General features: G+C 45.7%; 1 protein-coding gene and 1 long non-coding RNA gene across 18 annotated transcripts in view; one reads left to right on the top strand and one right to left on the bottom strand.

The window, feature by feature from the left end:
- Positions 1-4641: 4641 nt before the first annotated feature.
- LOC310681797 lies at positions 4642-10709 on the bottom strand. Its single transcript, XR_014513630.1, has 2 exons — positions 10343-10709; positions 4642-6895 (listed from the first exon to the last, which is right to left on the bottom strand). It is a non-coding gene; the product is annotated as an uncharacterized lncRNA (long non-coding RNA).
- A 97-nt stretch (positions 10710-10806) lies between these two features.
- Positions 10807-14154, top strand: part of EPB41L3 (erythrocyte membrane protein band 4.1 like 3) — a 129373-nt gene continuing 126025 nt past the window's right edge. For 9 of the 17 annotated variants that reach the window (XM_083450086.1, XM_083450071.1, XM_083450087.1 and 6 more), the window contains exon 1: positions 10807-11113. The gene's annotated coding sequence lies outside the window, so the exon portion shown is untranslated. Of the gene's footprint in view, positions 11114-11734; positions 11851-14154 lie in introns of those variants that run through there. The other 8 variants (XM_083450070.1, XM_083450085.1, XM_083450069.1 and 5 more) reach the window with 2 other exon arrangements.

Raw genomic sequence — 14154 nt, 5'->3', positions numbered from 1 at the left:
AGGTGAGATCTTGCTCAGTGAGGGGTGGATGTGGAGAGAAGGAGTGGCTAGGAACAGAGTAGAAACAGGGAGGACACACTGCAAGTATCTCACTCAAATAATTAACACTGATCCACTCAGGGAACCAACAACCTGTGCCAGGTTTTCTCAACACACCTGGAAGATGATGCATGGACAACAGAACATGGATGGCCTCTTTGAGACATTTACTTCTCCATGGATGAAAGCCTAAATGAATAAACGTTCAGCTTATATGTAAGTGGAAACTCAAAGAATTAAACTCAGGAGGAGATCTTTGTCCATTCAGTTAACAGTAATGTCCATGGTTTGAAATAGTTTATGATTAGATTTGGAAAGAACATTAAATTATGTTTGAATAGCTATCATAGCAGTCTGACCTGGATACAGGGGCAAAATACTAATCAAACCATATAGTCCCCGGTTCTCTTCAAAGTTTCCTGCAGGGCAGTTGACACTCATCACCTGAACCTTCTCCCTGCTTTATTCTGGTAAAATGAATGGTTTTAGGTCTTGGGGCCAAAACAATCTCAACCTTTTCTAAAACCTGATATGGGCAAGAAGCCCAACTCATTGCATGGAATGGTGAACCATTTTTTGTAACCATAAATGATGCTTCAAGATGAACCAAGACAAGCTTAAGGTGTCTTATGTCAGTGGCAGACCTTGGGTCTCCAATTTCAGCAGCATCCTTTGTGACACCAAATTTTGGGACCCTTCCCCCACCTCTTGTGCTTCGTTCTAAATACAGTGGTACCTCGGGTTAAGAACTTAATTTGTTATGGAGGTCTGTTCTTAACCTGAAACTGTTCTTAAGCTGAGGTACCACTTTAGCTAATGGGGGCTCCCACTGCTGCTGCCGCACAATTTCTGTTCTCATCCTGAAGCAAAGTTCTTAACCCGAGGTACTGTTTCTGGGTTAGCAGAGTCTGTAACCTGAAGCGTCTGTAACCTGATGTACCACTGTAATAGTTGTGGTGTCCCCTTCAATGCCCCTGAGGCTCTGCACGCAGTGTGACCAAACTGGTCGTGCTCCCCTCAATCTGCCTCTGCAGTTATCAGTTATCTGACCATGGAAAATGTGTTGGTTGATAGCCATAGAAGTTGGACTCTGTTAAGGGGCATGTAGGTAATCAACTAACTCTGAAAATGGATGGTGCTGGCAAAGAGGAGCTATGCCATAATGGGCAGAAGGGCCACTGCGGTAGACCTTGAAGCTGAATATGTGAAAGTCATATATAGGGATTTCAATCTTTACTCCCCAGCCCCACAACTTTTGTTGTTGTTGTTTAGTCGTTTAGTCGTGTCCGACTCTTCGTGACCCCATGGACCAGAGCACGCCAGGCACTTCTGTCTTCCACTGCCTCCCGCAGTTTGGTCAGACTCATGTTTGTAGCTTCGAAGACACTATCCAACCATCTCTGTCGTCCTCTGTCGTCCCCTTCTTCTTGTGCCCTCCATCTTTCCCAACATCAGGGCCGTTTCCAGGGAGTCTTCTCTTCTCATGAGGTGGCCAAAGTATTGGAGCCTCAGCTTCATGATCTGTCCTTCCAGTGAGCACTCAGGGCTGATTTCCTTCAGAATGGAGAGGTTTGATCTTCTTGCAGTCCATGGGACTCTCAAGAGTCTCCTCCAGCACCATAATTCAAAAGCATCAATTCTTCAGCGATCAGCCTTCTTTATGGTCCAGCTCTCACTTCCATACATCACTACTGGGAAAACCATAGCTTTTACTATACGGACCTTTGTTGGCAAGGTGATGCCTCTACTTAAAGTCTCCACAACTTAAAGTGTGTTAAATATTCCTAGGAAAAACAGCATAGTTTAAGTCATTAAATGCCTAGGCAAAGCAGCAAAAATGGCAATTACTTAGTTGCATTTTATGTTACATTGCATTTTATTGTCTGTTGCATTGTATGTGATGCAATATTAAAACAAGACACATATTTCACGTTGCTACAATGTAATAAAACTATAGTAGGAGTAACCCTTATCTTTTACAAATCCACCCACACCAAGCAAAATCTTAAATTTAGCAGAAGTACCATGTAGTCAAGCTATCAGTGCTGCCGTGAATTTAATGTTGCATTTCCTGACTTGGGTGTAATTTAATCCTTGGGGGAAAGAGTGAGCTGCACCGTGCTATTTAATTCCTTAACCAGAGGAAGTGAATGCAGCTGCACTTATTTGCATAGTGGGGGATGAGCTCTTTTTTAGTAGGGGGAGGGGAATGACATCTGTTGAAGTGGAGCCCTGCTAAGATTGGGTAATGGGTTAAGAGGCAGAAGCTCTTCTCATAGCACAGCCACCATGGATGGCATGGATGGTGAAAACACAAAAGGGGGCTTTTTCTCCTACAGCATCCTATCTCTGAAACTTCCTCCTGGGGCAGATCGGGTCCTTCCCTGACAATATTCTGGCAGAATTTAAATATATTTCATTTGCCTTGGGTAAGAAGAAGACAGAAAAAATCAGGCACCATAGATTTCAAATAGTCATTTTAATTAATGTATATTGGATATGGTTTGATAGGGTTTTATGTTATTAGGTCAATGTTTCCTGGAAGGTTGTGGCTTGTAAAAACAACAACCACAACCTTCTGAGTAATCTGGTTCTAGTGTCCTTGAAGCTGTGGGGCATGGGTCTGTTTTGTCTACAAGTATCACTTCAGAGAAGCTAATAAATGCTGCCTCCCTTGTACAAAAGCTAAGCATTCTGCAAGCACAAGGGCAGAGGGGAATTTGTGCCCTGAGCCCCATGTAACCCAACCTTCTTTGAATTTGCTAAGAGAAGATTAGGGATGCTTGAGATCAACACCCTAAAACATGGATAATAATAATAATAATAAATTTTATTTATATCCCGCCCTCCCCAGCCGAAGCCGGGCTCAGGGCGGCTAACAACAATAAAACAGTACAACCAACACTTTAAAATCATTCATTATAAAATTAATTAATTCAAGCCACTGGCAATCATTGGGCCAGAGCTCTGCGAAGATTGCCAATGGAGGGAGTCAGGCTGTGCCGGGGCCAAAGGCCTGGTGGAACAGTTCTGTCTTGCAGGCCCTGCGGAAAGATGTCAAGTCCCGCAGGGCCCTGGTCTCTTGTGACAGAGTGTTCCACCAGATCGGAGCCACGGCCGAAAAAGCCCTGGCTCTAGTTGAGGCCAGCCTAACTTCTCTGTGGCCTGGGACCTTCAAGATGTTTTTATTTGAAGACCGTAAGTTTCTCTGTGGGGCATACCAGGAGAGGCGGTCCCGTAGGTACGAGGGTCCTAGGCCGTATAGGGCTTTAAAGGTTAAAACCAACACCTTAAACCTGATCCTGTACTCCAGCGGGAGCCAGTGCAGCTGGTATAGCACCGGGTGAATGTGATCTCGCAGCGAAGACCCCGTAAGGAGTCTCGCTGCAGCATTCTGCACCCGCTGGAGTTTCTCAGTCAGTCTCAAGGGCAGCCCCACGTAGAGCGAGTTACAATAATCCAGTATGGGGGGTGACCGTCGCGTGGATCACAGTGGCTAGGTCAGGGCGAGAGAGGTAAGGAGCCAACTGCTTAGCTTGGCGGAGATGGAGAAATGCCGCCTTTGTTGTAGCTGCAATCTGCGCCTCCATGGAAAGGGAGGTGTCGAAGATTACACCCAAACTCTTAACGGACGGTGCTGGCACTAATTGCGTCCCCGCAAGAGATGGGAGTTGCCCCCCCAATCCCATATCGTCCCGTCCCAGCCACAGGACCTCTGTCTTCGAAGGATTTAACTTCAACCGGCTCCCACGTAGCCATCCAGCATTCTTCAAAACTTACTCAACAGAATGCATTGTGTGACTGAAGTGGGGAGAAGTTGGAGAGAGAAAACTAGTTCTTCTTCCAGGGGGGCTTTACTGAAGCAATTCATATTAAAGAAATGGACAATTAAGGGAATATGTGCTCCATCAGCTTATCCTCATGAGCTTAATCAGAAGGGAAATAATTCTATGCAATCTGCAGTTGCCTGCGTGGGACTGGAGGAATTCTGAGCTGTTCATGAGAGCAGTTGCAATCAAAGTCTGCTTCAGTGCTTTGCCTTGATTTTGCTTTTATTCTGGGACCTGCAATGTTTCTGCCTTCTGGTGCCACAGGTTTCACCTCCTGTTTCCCATTCATCCTTTCTCAGCACAGGTAAATAAACAGACTGTTATAATGGCTCCGTAAGGATCCACTGCTCTATGAAAGGCTGCATTGAACTTCACAAGACTTCACATTAGAATGACATCCTGCAAGAAAAGAAATACTTTTGTTTCTTCTATCGCATATCTGGAGATCTCTGGGCCTTTTCTAACCAACATTTCTTTCTAACATTGTTCCCAGATTACCTTACTTCAAAACTAGGTAAACTGCATTTGGGGCTGTGACACTTTGCATGTTAGATGTGGCTTCCTGGTTTATGAATGAGGTAACCCCAAACTGCCTATCTCCTCCAGGGTTTGAGATTATCCATGGATAGATGGAGAAGAAATTTACATCTTCTGTAACAATATGCAAACTTTCAAAATTCACACTTCTCTGAATTTTGCTATGTAGTTTCCCAATCAAATGATGTGCATATTAGGGTAAAGTGTGCATAAAGGTGATCAATAAGAGAAAATAGAATCTTAAATACATTTTATTAGGGGATATGGCTTGCAAAAATCAGTATATCCGGCAATATTGCATACAAAGACATGCATTATTGTTAGGCAGCCCCAGGACATTTTGCCACTAGAAGCAATATAGAAAATGCCACTCTGCCCATCAGGGCATGCAGGATATACAGAGAAGGTTGACAAACGCAGGCGGTACGCAGGCGGTAGTAAGCAGCACACTCCTCAGAAGCTGCCTCCCCCCCCCCCCCCAAAGTCTGGACCCTGAGGCCACTGCCTTGCCTCACCTCATGAGTGAGCCAGCCATGATAATAGGAGAAATTTGTACTAAAATGCTAATATATCTTCAGGAGGACTGGTGCAGAAATGTGGAGAATGAAACCTAAGACTGGGAAAATTAGAATCTGAGACAAAACAAAATCAACACAATTATCCATCCTGAGCTACATGTCACAAAACCTTTAAATCCAGAGGAACAAAAATCCTGATGAGTCTGTGAACTCTTTCATGCCCTGCCCAACCTGGCAATTCACAGAAAAGAATAACTGGACATACTTCCCCCTTAGTTGCTTTATTCTCAGACAGATGGTGTGCATTATTATGGGGAAAAGTTGATAGTACTCACTGGTCCTTTTTTCTAACTGTCATTGCACTGCAACTCCATGTGGACGTCCAGAGAATAAAACTGCAGAGGAAATCCTATAGGGGAGGGAAGCATTTGTTGTCTTGAATTCCAAGCACTCCTAATCAGTACAAGTAGGAAGACATATTATCCAGACAATTGCTTGTGTTCCTCTGATTTGGAAGAGGGGAAGCAGCACGCCCACGTTTTCATCCAAACAAGACACCTAAATTGAGGTTTGGAGTTCAAGAAGAATTCAGAGTTCTCCTAATTAGTGCTTGCAGTTTTGTATATAGAGATCTTCCTTAAACTTTAAGAATCATGGTTTAAGACAGGGATGGCCAAGCTGCCACCCTCCAGTTCTTGTTGGACTGGTCATCAGCCCCAGCCGGTATGGCCCAATGGTCAGGGATCAAAGAAACTATAGACCAGCAGCACCTAGAGGGTCACAGTTTTCCATCCCTGATTTACAATACACACATGAAGCATTTAATGATATAGCTAGCCCAGTGTTTCTCATACATGGATCTCCAGCCGTTGTTTGACAACAACTCCCATCGTCCCTAGCTAGCAGGACCAATGGTCAGGGATGATGGGAGTTGTAGTCCAACAACAGCTGGCGATCAAAGTTTGAGAAACATTGGCATAGTCAATAAGTCATCTTATCCTCTTTAACTGTAGGGGGGGGGGAGTAACATAAACAAACAGATAAAACAACTGATAGAAAACAGTCAGTTTAAATGTATACAAGTATAAATCTCTCCAGCCTGGAGAAGAAATTTAGCTGAAAGGGTGATGCTTAAGGCTGTCAGAAGCTAAAGAAAAGCAAACATTTGAGATGAAAGTGTTACGAAATTGTAGCATTGCTACTGTCACATTGCAGAATATTTCCCCCTCCATGTCACTGAAGCTAAAGCATTTTGCCTTTCTTGCAGTGTCCTTGTAGGTTGCTCCAGGAAATCAAGCTGTCACAAGCATCTGGACCTCTTAGTACACAAATGGCAGCACATGTAATAATGGTAGCAAAAAGGCAGTGGCCTGTTCTGAGAATGGCCTCATTATCTTCAATACACAAGGCAAGAGGGTAGACCGAGAAGGTGAAAAAAGAAGAGTTGCCATCAACAAATTTGCCTTCTCATGCCACAGATGCCACAGCCATTAAAATATACCTCAGGAAGCTGTTTGTTCTGCAGTAGCCAAATAACACTAGAAAGAAACATTTTATGAACACATTTTGTGAATTTTAGGAATGGCTGAAGGGAGCAGCGCAGAGACAAGACACGCCATGGTGCATGTGCAGCAGCACAACTAGACACCTTCATCTTCCCCCGCCTGCAGATGTCTCTTCAGCATTGGTCTCTAGCCACAAAATTTGTCAGGCTGAGAATATTTATAAATGCTATTCACAAAAACATTAGCCACCTCTTTATTTCTTAAAGCAGGTCCAGATTTCACATGTTTTAAAATAAAAATTGGGTGTGATCACAGATTGTCATGTTGTATCATCTATTCTTCTAAGCAGATCTCAGAAAAAATAATGTGTTCACATGTGTAGGGATTAGTGCAGTGGTGAAAAGGACTTCCATCACTAAGGAAGGGATTCCGCAAATGAGATTCCACCAACCATGATTCTGAATACCTTGTGATAAATAACAGGAGGGGTTTTTTTATTATTATTATCTTGCTGCAAAAGTCTTGCATTAAAAATATATATACTGCATAACAGTTCTAGCTTTCTCAGCTTTAAAAGAGATGCACGACATCATCTCACATTCATTATTATCGTTAAGTCAGGCCTATAGAACTTTTCAGTGCAGAATATACTTTGTCTCACTTAGCTATTTTGCAGCTGTGTTATACCAGCAAATTGTCTGTACTTCACGCAGTCACTCCATAAGCTGCTTGGTCTACCACATCTTCCTATCTCAAATATATAATTGTCCCTAGAGAACCATTTTTTACTCCTTCAGAAATCAAATACCACTGAGCAGAGAAGGAAAACATTCCATGGCATAAAAGCTGTTATCCCTACATCAAATTCAAATCAGTGACATTTTCTTTCATGCTGTACAAGCGGGAAAAACCTAGAGGTTGATATTTTATTTTGAAACTCTAAGTAGGTATTTCTAAAGCGACTAATATTTACATAATATGACCCAGCCCCTGGGGCTCATGCACTGATTCATCCATGAGCACGAATGGACACTACAAGTTGTCAACAGCACTCCTTGGCTCCCATCTCTTGTGTGGAGTTTTTCATTCCTGCATACGATTGGACAATGACTCAGGGTGCCTTTAATTGAAGATTGGAGGAGGGAGAACTGATTTATGCAAAGCACTTGCTCCATCTCTTGAGTTATAGCTTCTAGTGAAGGATACCAGAGTATCGTGGTTACTACTTCTCTGCTAGTTGTTGCACACTAGAATCAAGTTGATAACGACTAATGTTGGAGCATAGGGTATAGAGATTCTGTTTCAATGCACATGAGTGGACTAGACAATTCCCAGGTCACAGCCAGTCTTATAAGGCTGTGAATATCCTGAAGCACAAAGCACTTGTTTTTCCAAATTAGAGCAACTCTGGGAACTGGCAAAGAGAAGGACTGAGGGGCCAGAAGGTGGCTTTGCACTGCTGAAAGTCTGTAAGGGTGGCAAAATGAATTTCCCTTCTCCTTTGCCTCCCTACTATGTCAGTTCAGCTGCTTTATGGTGGCTTATCTTTCCTGCTTATTAGCAATTGCAAAGTAGACTGTGCTTTCCTTTGTGGTCACTGTCTGCATGGATCAATCAATGGATACCATTAACCTACTCAGTGTTGTCTCTGCAAAGGAAAGAAAGACAGTGTGTTGCTGCAGGGTGATTAAGCTATTTCACTCAGTAGGGATCCAGAATATACTCCTATGGAGAACATGGACATACCTAGAATAAAATAGAAGAGTATTGATATTGTAGGCAATAATCTACCTACCAGTTAAGCTGGTTTCTTTCTTTTTTGTTTTTTTAAAGGAATTCAATAATTAATTTAACTAGTAGTTGATAAATCGGGGGGGGGGGGCAATCTCTTTTACTAAAATCAAACTTCACTGGAGAAAGGGAGGGAGGGTTACTGGAAAACTTGTCTACAAGGTATTGACTTTCCTGTACCTGCTCCAGAAGACTGAAGTAGTGCCTCGAAGTTCTGATTTCTCAATAGAATCTTAAATAAAATAGAACCGAAGCAAGCCAACTACTGGCCTTGCCTTTCCATTATAAATCTAGAATGCCATTACCAAGAAGAATTAAACAGCATTAAAGCGTGGGCAGAGAAAAATCAAATCCTTGCTGCTTTTATAGAGCATCCTATTTCTGTATTGAGACAGCTCCGTGAGAAAGCTGCAAGGCTCTCTTAGCAACACAGAACAAAGTACAAGTTGATTTCATTTACATAGGCATAAACTTAGAATAATTCCCTGGTGTTACCCCATCAGTGCAACCCAAGTTGAACTGCCAGCTTTTTGTGTGTGGGAGATTCCCCTTTCTTCCTATACCGAGGGCACCCATTGACAGACAAGAAAGACAAAAGCTTTATTGTGTGTGACTGTTAATTTTGTTCACACATGGACTGCATTCACACACAGTGATCAAGGAAAGCCCAAAATGTGGGCATGTAATACATGATTGCAACATTTGAAATGCCACATGCCACATGTAGCCACCAAGTTTTAGGCTAGCGAGCAAGACACCGATCATAGCAAGGGAGTGTGACATTCTTGTTTGATCCCTGTATAGAAGTGGTGTCAAAACAGCAGCTGCAAGAGAAAGCAGGGCTATGCTAGCTGCTCATTTCTACCTGTAGGTCAAGGAGTGGCAGGCAGAAGGGCCTGTTGACTACTGTGGTTGTAAAGGGAGAGCTGATAGCAGGCAAAAGGTAGGCAGGCCTGTGGAAGTTTGCACTGTATGTTTTGAGTTCTCTGCCATGAATTAATGGATTGATCTTGGGGTTTGTCTTGTGGGATGTGAAACACAAGAGCAGTCAAGTACAACATCCCTAGAGTGGACATAAAAGGGGATGTCTGGACCAGCCAGTTGAAACTTCCTGTTTCTCCTGTCTGGGACAGAATTCCTCTACATGTGACCAGAGGTGGGCATGGCCTCACCTGTGCAGGTAACAAAAGCATAGGACTGGCCACCATCTCTCTCTCTCTCCGACTACTTTCATTGAAGAAGCAACATCTGCTTAGCCAAAGATGCTCTCTAGGCTTCCAGCCAAGAGAGGACAAAGGGACTGTCTCTTTATGGGATAGTTTCCAGGTGTATGTTACTTTTCTAAGCTAAGTATGCCTTCTGGGATCCAACTGTGAACAGAATGTGAGTGAGTAAACTCTTTTTATACTTTTATGAAGGCTGTGTCGTTTCTTATCTTTTATGAGGGAAAAAAGGGAAAATACCAGGACAGTTATTATAGAGGCTGTGGCGAGCCTGAGCAAATGCATCCTCTGTGAGTTTAAAAAGGGGAATGTTACTCTGCTAAATTGTGGAACTTGTTAACACAAGTTGGAAAGGCTATAATCAAACAATATATCCTCTCCTGCATCCCTGAACATTCCCACAAGTCTTAGCCTCTGTGTTCCCTCCCTGTTCAATGGACCAGCATTTACCAGAAGCCTAACTCCTTGGCCATATAATTTAATTCAAAGGCAATGGCTTTGTTCACTTTCTTGACATGCACCCTGCATGAATGTGATCACTTGCTTCCTCTCTGTGGCACAGGCTGTGTGACTCTAGGAGGGGGCTGATAAAGTGTGTGGAAAAGGTATCCCTTGGCTGCAGTCATCTTGTAAGCACACAATTGTGGCCCCCCAGGTGTACTTCCGGTGGGCTATGCTGACTGGAGCCCAACAGCATGGGGAAAGGAGCACAGGTTTTCCATCTCTGCTTTACGCATTCAGGGATGGGAATCTGTGATGTTATTGGAAGATGAAAGAAAGGTTAGTAGCGACTCCGGACTATCTAGTTGTCCCTTTCTACCTCTGTGGCAAGGAGCTGCAACCAGAAGGACCCCATCCGCGCCAGTCGGCAGTGCCAATGGGCAGGGACAAGGGCGTACCTAGGGGTTGGTCAGGTTGGTCCCAAGGGCGCAGGTCCAGGGGAGGGCTGCAAAAATAGCGCCCCTCCACTTTGGCTCAGAGTGGCCAGGAGCCACGTGCTTTCCGGGCCGCTCCTTGCCAAGGGTGCCTCATCATGCCTCTGGCTAGGGGTGGTGGGTGCTGCAGTTCAGCAACCTCTGGAAGCCAGACGAGCAGAGTTCGCTCTGCAGCCTTCCTCCTCTCCCAGCTCTATAAAAGTTCCATTTAGCTTTCGCTTCTTCCGTCCCAAACAGCCATCCATCATCGCGAGCAAATGGCCCGACAGGTCTGCTCCAGGGCTGGCTGCCCATCAGAATCTCTCCTCTCCCTGCGGAAAGCAGCGGCGTCCAGACTGCGCACACCAGGGCGGGAGGGGGAGGAGGAGGCGGGGCGGGGCGGCCAGTGGGAATCCGACGGCGCACCAATGGGGAGGCGCTTTGGAGAGCAGGGGCGTGGCCGCGGCGCTCGGGTCGCTCTGTCAGGCAGGCTCCCAGGGCTGCGAGCGCCGCCGCTGCAGGTGGGGAAAGGAGCGTCAGGAGGAGAAGCCGCCCGGCTTGGCAGCTCGCTCGCTGGCTCTCCCGCCGCCCTGAAGGGTTTCCAAGCGCGCCCCGGAGCCGCGCCACCCTGGTTCCTCGGAGCCTGGGCGAAAGCTGCCGCCGGCTGGCGCCCGCGCTACTTTCCCAGCAGGAAGCGGCCAGCGGGGGCTGAGCGGGACTCTCGGCGGCCGCTGCTGCTGGCGGCGGGTCTCTCAGGTGAGGCGCCTCGCCGCTTCTTGCTCCTGTCCCGCGCGGCCAAGTCTGAGGGAGGGAGGGCGGCGGACCCGAGCGGCTTCTGCTCGATGCGACGCCGGAGAGCGGCGTCCTGCCCTTGGTTTGAGGTCAGCGGGAAGGGCTGGGCGAGGGACAGATGCCGCGCTCGCCGCCCTGCTGCGTCCGGCGAGGAGGCATGGAAGGGAGCTAGATAGGTATCAGGGGAGAAAAACATGCCGCGGGACGGGGGGGGGGGTCCTCTCCGCCGCCGCCGCCGCCCGGCTTCCCGCAGCTCCCCCAGGACTTCTGGGGAGCGTCTCTTCCCCTCAGCGAGTCTCTCCGGCCGCCCGTGCCGAGCTTAAGAAGTCCATTAGCCTCTCGCTCGCGCTCCTCCCCCGCCCTTCCCAGGTCGGCGCTCGGCTCTGTGTGTGTGCGCGCGTGAGTGTGTGTAATCCTCTCGGAGTCCTGTCCCCACCCAGCCGCAGCCGCAGCCCTGCTGTCCTGGATGCTTCTTCGCGTTGCCCGCCCTGCCCAGCGCAGCCCCTCGCCTGCTTCGCGCGCCTTCTGCGCTCCCCGCTCTTCCAGCCCGTTGCTGGAATCAGACAAGCCGGGAGCGCAGAAGCAGCAGCAGGAACTTTGGCTCCGGGAGGGACTTGCTGTTCGCCCGTCTGTTTCTCGGAAGCCGGTGAGGAAGCTTCGGGCTTTGATTTTCGTAGGGCTTGTGGAGCACAGCTGAAAGGGTGAGGATCTCTTCACTTCGTTCACCTCTTTCCAAAGGGCTTTTTAACCTGCATGCTGAACTCTGGCAGATGTTGAGATTTGCTGCACTCGAGCAGGTGTTCACCTCCCTCTGCGCTCCGTGAGATGTGCGCGTGAACGGGAAGCAAGCGCTCTGCATATTTCCCACCCCTCTTTATTTTTATTTTAAGTAAATTCGCATTTCTACTGTAGGTAGATCTGTAATAATCAGTACAAGGATCGATGGAAAGGAATGGTAGGAAAGGAATGACTGCAAAACAATGCTCGTCAGAGCTGCAACAAAATGTTGCAGTGCGTGGTGCTTCTGTCCAGGATTTCAGCCTCGATGCTCCACTCTGTTGTTTCCTCCCCTTCACCAGCAGCCTACCAGCATTCCCCTCATTCAGCTGTTTTGGGCTTCCTCTCCCAAAGCTATTTTCCTCTCTTCTGCAAGACTGCAAACCTTGGGGTTTCCCCAAACTGCTGATGCCTCTCCTTTGTGTGTGAATGGTGCTATTTTGGCTACATCCAGGTCAGCACTAGGACAGATGAGTTTGGTTTTAGCATATGTGTGTATAACTGATATGGTAGAATGTGAGGGATGCAACCATGGATAAGCACTGGGGGAAGATCAAAGTCTGTTAGTATCACCATTTCCTTCTTTGTCCTCCCCGGAATACTAGAGAAAACCATTCAAGGAATGTGAATTTTTCTGTCAAGGGAAGAGGGGAAGGGGAAAGCCAGATTGTACTGTGTGAATTCTCTGCAGTTCCACTGCTTAGGTTGTATTGTAATTCCAGTTATTTCATTAAGGGGGACGGGACCGAAGCAAGCTAAACTCCTAGATCTTCGGCAGAGTGCTGGGCTGGACTATGGATTGATTCTCTTCTGGAATGAGTTGACACACAGGATTCTTGCTGTCTCACCCACCAGGAGTTATAGTGCTCTAATGTATGGAGAGACTGTAGGCACTCTGTGGCGCCATCTGTGGGACAACAACAATCAGATGACAACAATTATTAGACACTATAAGGAGGTTGGAGTCACAGCATCGATAGAAACATAAGCAGGAGGAAATGGCCTTAACAGATGTGTGTGTGTGTGCGTGCGTGCGTGCGAGAGAGATGATTTGCTTTACAAGAATAAACTGTTGGCTTTTAGGTGGTATGGACTATATTAATCATATATGAAAGTATTCCCGTCTTTAGTGATGAATTTGTAGGTTAAATAAATAAAGTTTTAATGCATAGACTGCCTCCTTCCAAATTGTGAAACAAGTTTCAGTATTTGTTTTGCCAAAATGCATAATCTCTTTTTTTCTTTTTCTTTTTGTAATAATGAAGATATAGTTGTTAACCACAATCTCTCCCCCTCTTCAATCCACTGTTGTATCCCTTCTGTCTTCCATTTGTCACTTTGTTAAAAGTTATTTAGTATTGTTTGTAAAAAAAGAAAAGAAAAAGTTACTAGGTAGCAGCAAAGTCTTTTACATTTTCAACTGGTAAACACACACACACACAAACTCTAAATTTTCATTTAATGGATTTACATTCATTACATTTTAAATATTTCAATTCTAGTAAATATGTGATTCCTTCCATACAGCTTGATATTCAAGGGAAATGGTAAGGAAATGAAAATAAAGTTAGCTAGGTAGAAAAATATATTTCATTTAACACTTGTTACTTGCCTAGATTGCTTCCTCACCTCGGCTTAGCTACTACAAATAGGAATTAAAAGAATGACTGAACTGGAGAAACATTAACTAATAAACATAGCAGTCTTCAGCTACTTTAGCTGTGAGGGGGCTGAAGAGTAAACTCTAAAGGGCCTGCCTTATCTGCAGCAGTAATTAGGATTCTTTTTTTAGTAAGCTCACTTTGGGGTTCTTCTTCTTAAAGTTGGACTGCTTCCAAGAGTGCCTGTTTATCTTTCTCTCTGTAGAACACAGTTGCTCCACACACTGCTTGTGCGACATTATAGGCTGTGGCTGCCCAAGCTAATTGCTGACTGTCAGAGAGCGTTGTTAGATGTACAATACTAATAGCATATGGGCAGTTGCATTTCATTATGCTAAAGTATGCTAAAGACAAGGGGAGTGAGGGACTAGTCAGAGATCAGTCAACTGGGCCGGCTAATTGCAAGCCTAGAAAAGGTTGGGCTAGGATTCTGCTGAAGGGTGTTGTTTCAGAAGGGAAATCTGCAGACTGGATAGGGTTATGGTGCATCAATGGCTAATAATGATCAGAGTACAAACTTTAAAAAACTGTGTCAGCAGATTCAAGGTGCATTTTGCCTGTGTCAGG

Source organism: Podarcis tiliguerta, assembly GCF_965153285.1.
Source record: "Podarcis tiliguerta genome assembly, chromosome: 7".
Lineage (NCBI taxonomy): Eukaryota > Metazoa > Chordata > Lepidosauria > Squamata > Lacertidae > Podarcis > Podarcis tiliguerta.
Note: the sequence above shows the minus strand (reverse complement) of the source record. Positions and strands in the feature narration are given on the sequence as shown.